At 43.7% G+C, this 6,364-nt stretch overlaps 1 pseudogene; it reads right to left on the bottom strand.

The window, feature by feature from the left end:
- On the bottom strand, positions 1-6,274 carry LOC112076768 (ryanodine receptor 3-like; annotated as a pseudogene).
- Between the last annotated feature and the right edge of the window lie 90 nt (positions 6,275-6,364).

The raw sequence follows: 6,364 nt of genomic DNA, 5'->3' as shown, positions 1-6,364 counted from the left end.
CTAGCTAGCACAAAACAATGAGATGCAGCACTGAGCTTATAGAGTGAAGAATGGGTCTGAGGGGCCACTGTTTTGTATTTGTTTACTGCTAGGCCATAAACCCATCAGTGTTGTGTAAAGCCATCCATCAAGTGTTTATAGTAAACAAGTGGCGTATTAAACATGCAGGGAAGGACGAAAGACCTGTCGGCTAATTATACTCGATACAAAAGTTATAGCTTTTAAGTATGCTTTTTTTTCAGCTAGATACTCAAGGTAGTTGGCCAGTTGTTGCTCTTGTAAGGTGTGTGTCTCAAAGCCAGAGGGCGTCGTGTCAAAGAGTCATACCGATGCCAACAGATGGGAAACATTGGTCTGAGGAGAAAAAAATAGATGAAACACTCAAACATTGTCTTCTTGACCTGCACTACAGATGAAAGTAACCAAAGTCTCTCACCTCCATAGCCTCTTTCACTTGTTCCTGTTGGTCTCTCAGCTCTCCCAAAAGCATCAATGATCAGACCTACAGCCACACAACCAACAGTGAAACAGGTCTCTTATGGACAGGGCAATTTAACACGATTCTCCTCCCCCCACAGCTTTTTGTTATTGCAGTGTAAAATATTGTGTGAAACAAGCGTCTACTATGGGAAGCACAGCATCACTTTAGGCAGTGGTGTTTAGTACTTAGGTAAAAAATACTGTTGACATCTACTAAAGTAGTTTTTGGAGTATCTGTACTTTACTATATATATATATATACAGTGGGAGAACAAGTATTTGATTACACTGCGATCTTTGCAGGTTTTCCTACTTACAAAGCATGTAGAGGTCTGTAATTTTTATCCATAGGTACACTTCAACGTGAGAGAGGAATCTAAAACAAAAAATTCCAGAAAATCAACATTTGTATGATTTTTAATAATAATTTTGCATTTTATGCTGACATAAGTATTTGATCACCTACCAACCAGTAGAATTCCGGCTCTCACAGCACGCTGTTATTTTTCTTAAAGAAGCCCTCCTGTTCTCCACTCATTACCTGTAGAACTGCCACCTGTTTGAACTCGTTACCTGTTATAAAAGACACCTGTCCACTCAATCAAACAGATTCCAACCTCTCCACATGGCAAAGACCAGAGAGAGCTGGTGTAAGGACATTCAGGGAGATAAATTTGTAGACCTGCCACAAGGCTTGATGGGCTACAGTACAATAGGCAAGCAGGCTTGGTGAGAAGGAAACAAACTGTTCGCGCAATTTTAGAAAAGGAAGAAGTCAAGATGACGTCAATCACCCTCGGCTGGGGGCTCCATGCAAGATTTCCACCTCGTGGAAGGACATCAATGATCATGAGAAGGTGAATAAGAAATACTAGATCACAAGATGTCACGGCTCATGCCCAGGGAGAGGACTACACGCCACAGACCTGGCAATGACCTGAAGAAGCTGGGACACTCTCAAAGAAACATTAGTAAAACACATACGCCGTCATGGATTTAAAATCCGCAAGCGCAACGCAAGGTCCCCCTGCTTAAGGCCATGCATGTCCAGCCTGTCTGAAGTGCAATGACCCATCTGGATGAATCCAGAGGAGGCAATGAGAAGGTCATGTAGTCTGATTGAGGACAAAAATTGAGCTTTTTGGTCTAACTCCACTCGCCGTGTGGAGGAAGAAAAGTATGAGCTTTACAACCCAAAGAACACCCATCCCAACCGTGAAGCAGGAGGTGGAAATCATTCTTTGGGGTGCTTTTCTGCAAGGGACAGGACGGACTGCATCCGTATTGAGGGAGGAGGATGGGCCATGCTTATCCCGAAGGATCTGGCCAACAACCTCCTTTCCCTAGTAGAGCATTGAAGATGGTCGTGGCTGGGTCTCCAGCATGACAACGACACGAAGCACACAGCGCATGCAACCAAGGAGTCTCCGTAAAAGATCTCAAGGTCCTGGAGTGGCCTAGCCAGTCCAGACCAACTGAACCAATAGAAATCTTGAGAGGGAGCTTGAAAGTCCGTATGCCCAGCGACAGCCCGAAACCTGGAAAGCGATCTGGAGAGATCTGTAGGGGAGGAGTGGGCCAAAATCCCTCTGCAGTGTGTGCAAACCTAGTCAAGAACTACACGGAAACGTATGAGTCTCATGTAACTTGCAAACAAAGGTTTCTGCTACCAAAATATTAAGTTCTGCTTTTCTGAATGTATCAAATAAACGTATGTCATCAATAAAGCAAATTAATTACTTAAAAATCATACAATGTGATTTTCATGAGATTTTTGTTTTAGATCCGTCTCTTCAGTTGAAGTTACTATAACTAAATAATTCACAGACCTCTACATGCTTCTGTAAGTAGGAAACCTGCAAAATCGGCGTAGTGTATCAAATACTTGTTCTTCCCCACTGTTATACACTGTAGTATTATATATACCACTGCTCAAAAAAAAAAGGGAACACTTTAAAACAAACACAAATGTAACTCCCAAGTCAATCACACTTCTGTGAAATCAAACTGTCCACTTAGAACCAACACTGTTACAATAAATTCACATGCTGTTGTGCAAATTGGAATAGACAAAAAGGTTGGAAATTATAGGCAATTAGGCAAGACACCCCCAATAAAGGCAGTGTTTCTCAAGGTGGTGACCACAGACCACTTCTCAGTTCCGTATGCTTCCTGGCTGAATGTTTTGGTCACTTTTGAATGCCGGCGTTTGCTTTCACTTCTTAGTGGTAGCATGAGACGATCTACAACCCACACAAGTGGCTCAGGTATGGCCAGCATATCCAGGATGGCACATCAATGCAGAGCTTTGCAAAAGGTTGCTGTGTCTGTCAGCATAAGTGTCCAGAGACGTGGAAGTGCTACCAGGAGACAGGCCAGTTAATCAGGAACGTGGAGGTGGCCCTAGCGGAGGGCAACAACCCGCAGCAGGACCGCTTACCCTCCGCCTTTGTGCCAAGGAGGAGCACTGCCAAGGCCCTGCAAAAATACCCCGCAGGCCACAAATGTGCATGTGAACAGTGGATGTTTGAAATGTGTCCTGTTACTCTGAACTCTGTTGAAGCATTTATTTGGGCTGCAATTTCTGAGCGCTTGGTTAACTAAAGAACTAATTCCTCTGCACAGAGGTAACTGGGTCTCCTTTTCCTGTGGCGGTCCTCATCGAGAGCCAGTTTCTCATAGCACATTGATGGTTTTTGCGACTGCACTGAAGAAACGTTCGAAGTTCTTGACATTTTCTGTATGACTTGACCTTCATGCTTAAATTAATGATGGACTGTCGCTTCTACTTTGCTTATTTGAGCTGTTGCTTGCTCATAATATGGACTTGTCGTCTTTACCAAATAGGGCTATCCTTATTGTATATCAACCCTACCTTGTCCAAAAACAACTGGATGTGCCGAAATGGTATTAACGAAAGAAATTCCTTTCAAATGACTTTAAATGAACTTTTAACAAGGCACAGCTGTTAATTGAAATGCATTCCAGGTGACTACCTCATGAAGCTGGTTAAAATAATGCCATGAGTGTGCAAAGCTTTGAAGAATGTCAAATATATTTGTTTAACACTTTTTTGGTTACTACATGACTCCATGTGTTATTTCATAGTTTTGATGTCCTTAATATTATTCTACAATGTAGAAATTAGTACAAATAAAGAAAAWCCCTTGAAGATGTGTCCAAACTTTTGACTGGTACTGAATATTTTTTTTGCCCTTTTTCTTCCCAATTTCGTGAAATCCAATTGGTACTGTAGTTACAGTCTTGTCCCATCGCTGCAACTCCTGTATAGACTCGGGAGAGGCGAAGAGAGCCATGCGTCATCCGAAACACGACTCTGACACACTGCTCGCTTAACCCGGAAGCCAGCCACATCAATGTGTCGGAGGAAACACCGTCCAACTGGCGACCGTGTCAGCGTGCAATYCTCCCGGCCCAKCACAAGAGTCGCTAGAGCGCGATGGGACAAGGACAACCCGACCGGCCAAACCATCCCCTAACCTGGACGACGCTGGGACAATTGTGCACTGCCTTATGGGGTCTCCCGGTCACGGCCGACTGCAACACAGCCTGGGATCGAACCCGGATCTGTAGTAACGCCTCTAGCACGACTATTTATTTTTTTGACAACTTTTACTTCACTACATTCCTAAAGAAAATAAATGTACTTTTTATTACAAACATTTTCCCTGACAAKCAAAAGTAATTTTTTTGAAAATTGTCAAATAATTCACACACTTATCAAAAGAACATGTGGTCATCCCTACTGCCTCTGGCCTGGTGGACTCACTAAACACAAATGGTTTTGAAATGATTTATACTTTTACTTTAGATACTTAGTATATTTTAGCAATTACATTTACTTTTGATACTTCATCTACAAGACCCTGCTAGGTAAAGTCCCGCCTTATCTCTGCTCGCTGGTCACCATAGCAGCACCCATCCGTAGCACGCGTTCCAGCAGGTATATCTCACTTGTCACCCCCAAAGCCAATTCCTCCTTTGGCTGCCTCTCCTTCCAGTTCTCTGCTGCCATTGACTGGAACGAACTACAAAAATCTCTGAAACTGGAAACACTCATCTCCCTCACTAGCTTTAAGCACCAGCTGTCAGAGCAGCTCACAGATCACTGCACCTGTACATAGCCCATCTATAAATAGCCCAAACAACTACCACTTCCCCTACTGTATTTATTTATTTATTTAGCTCCTTTGCACCCCAGTATTTCTACTTTGCACACTCATCTACTGTCAAATCTACCATTCCAGTGTTTTAATTGCTATATTGTATTTATTTCGCCACCATGGCCTATTTATTGCCTTTACCTCCCTTATCTCACCTCATTTGCTTACATTGTATATAGACTTATTTTTCTACTGTATTATTGACTGTATGTTTGTTTTACTCCATGTGTAACTCTGTTGTTACAACTGCTTTGTTGTAACAACTGCTTTGCTTCATCTTGGCCAGGTCGCAGTTGTAAATGAGAACTTGTTCTCAACTTGCCTACCTGGTTAAATAAAGGTGAAATAAAAAAAATATTAAGTATATTTAAAACCAAATACTTTTACTCAAGTCGGATTTTACTGGGTGACTCACTTTTACTTGAGTAACTTTCTATTAAGGTATCTATACTTTTACCTCCCACTTGTTTTAGGGTACAGGCTGTATCTGTCTGTGTGTTCTAGACTTACTGTGAGGTGAGCAGTCAGTTTGAGTGTCTGTAGGAGAGACATGAGGCTGACTGATTGTCTCTGTCTTGAGGTGGAAAAACCATTGGAAAGTTTGAGGCTTTCTGACTGTGAGAGAAACATTACTGTGTGTAAGGGCCTGGAAGAGACTTGTGTAGATAGACAGAGCAAGCTATGGGTCTCTCTCTATGGGTGATTAATCCCCACCCTACACAGCCCTTTCCACAGCCCCTTACAGCCCACAGGGAGCAGGGTGACTTTGACACCAGGGAGCCAGAGTGACACTGACCCTGCTGGGTCTCACCCTGGTCCCCTTCGCTGTCCCAGATACTGCCTCCTGTGACCCAGATTAGTACAGTACGTACCCTGTATGATGGCCAGCAGGATGACGATGACAAAGAAGAAGAAGGTGATGTCGAAGAGGATGCGGTAGAGCTCATACGGGTCGCCTGCAGGGTCCTCGATCTCATCCCCGATTCCACCCCCTGCCCTCACACCAACGTACATGTGGAACAGGTAGCACTGATGGAGGAGAGAGAGACAGAGAGAAGGTGAGAAAGAGAGTGAGGCTGGATGGAAATGGAATAGATCCATTCACAAGGCACCAAACAGGATGGTTAAACTGGGCTGGTGTTTAATTTAATGATTTATTTTTTAACTAGTGTGGCCTCCACATTATGATCCAAGGACTCACAGTCATCATGTCGTCACACTTCATATCGGGCTGGTTGTCATCCTCACTCTTGTTGTAGAACTTGCGGAAGAAGTTGAAGGCCACCACAGTGTACAGATAGACCACCACCGCCAGGAGACCTACAGTCAGAACCAGCTGAGACAGAGAATACCTCAGGTTACTTCCACTGTGATGGTATTAACCATAGAGATAAAGTACAAGGCAGAACTAGAGCTGTGACTCAACACTGACCCCTGTTGCCTGGTAGCCAAACTGCACCCACCTGCTTGCCATTGTGGGTGACTGAGGACAGTATGGTCCGGAGTGTCTTGAAGCCCATGGCGATGTCCAACAGATGGGCAGCGAAGAAGAAGTTGTTGTAGTGACCCAGGATGGACATGGTGGTGTACCACACCAGGTACAGGAACGACTGCAGGGACACACAACATAGAAACAGATCAGTCAGATCAAATCAACAATAATGTGGTGTTATCATATACCAAATGAGGCTCTTTGTAAA

This window comes from Salvelinus sp. IW2-2015, unplaced genomic scaffold, assembly GCF_002910315.2.
Source record: "Salvelinus sp. IW2-2015 unplaced genomic scaffold, ASM291031v2 Un_scaffold4009, whole genome shotgun sequence".
NCBI lineage: Eukaryota > Metazoa > Chordata > Actinopteri > Salmoniformes > Salmonidae > Salvelinus > Salvelinus sp. IW2-2015.
The sequence above is the reverse complement of the archived record's forward strand: the minus strand, read 5'-3'. Positions and strand labels throughout refer to the sequence as shown.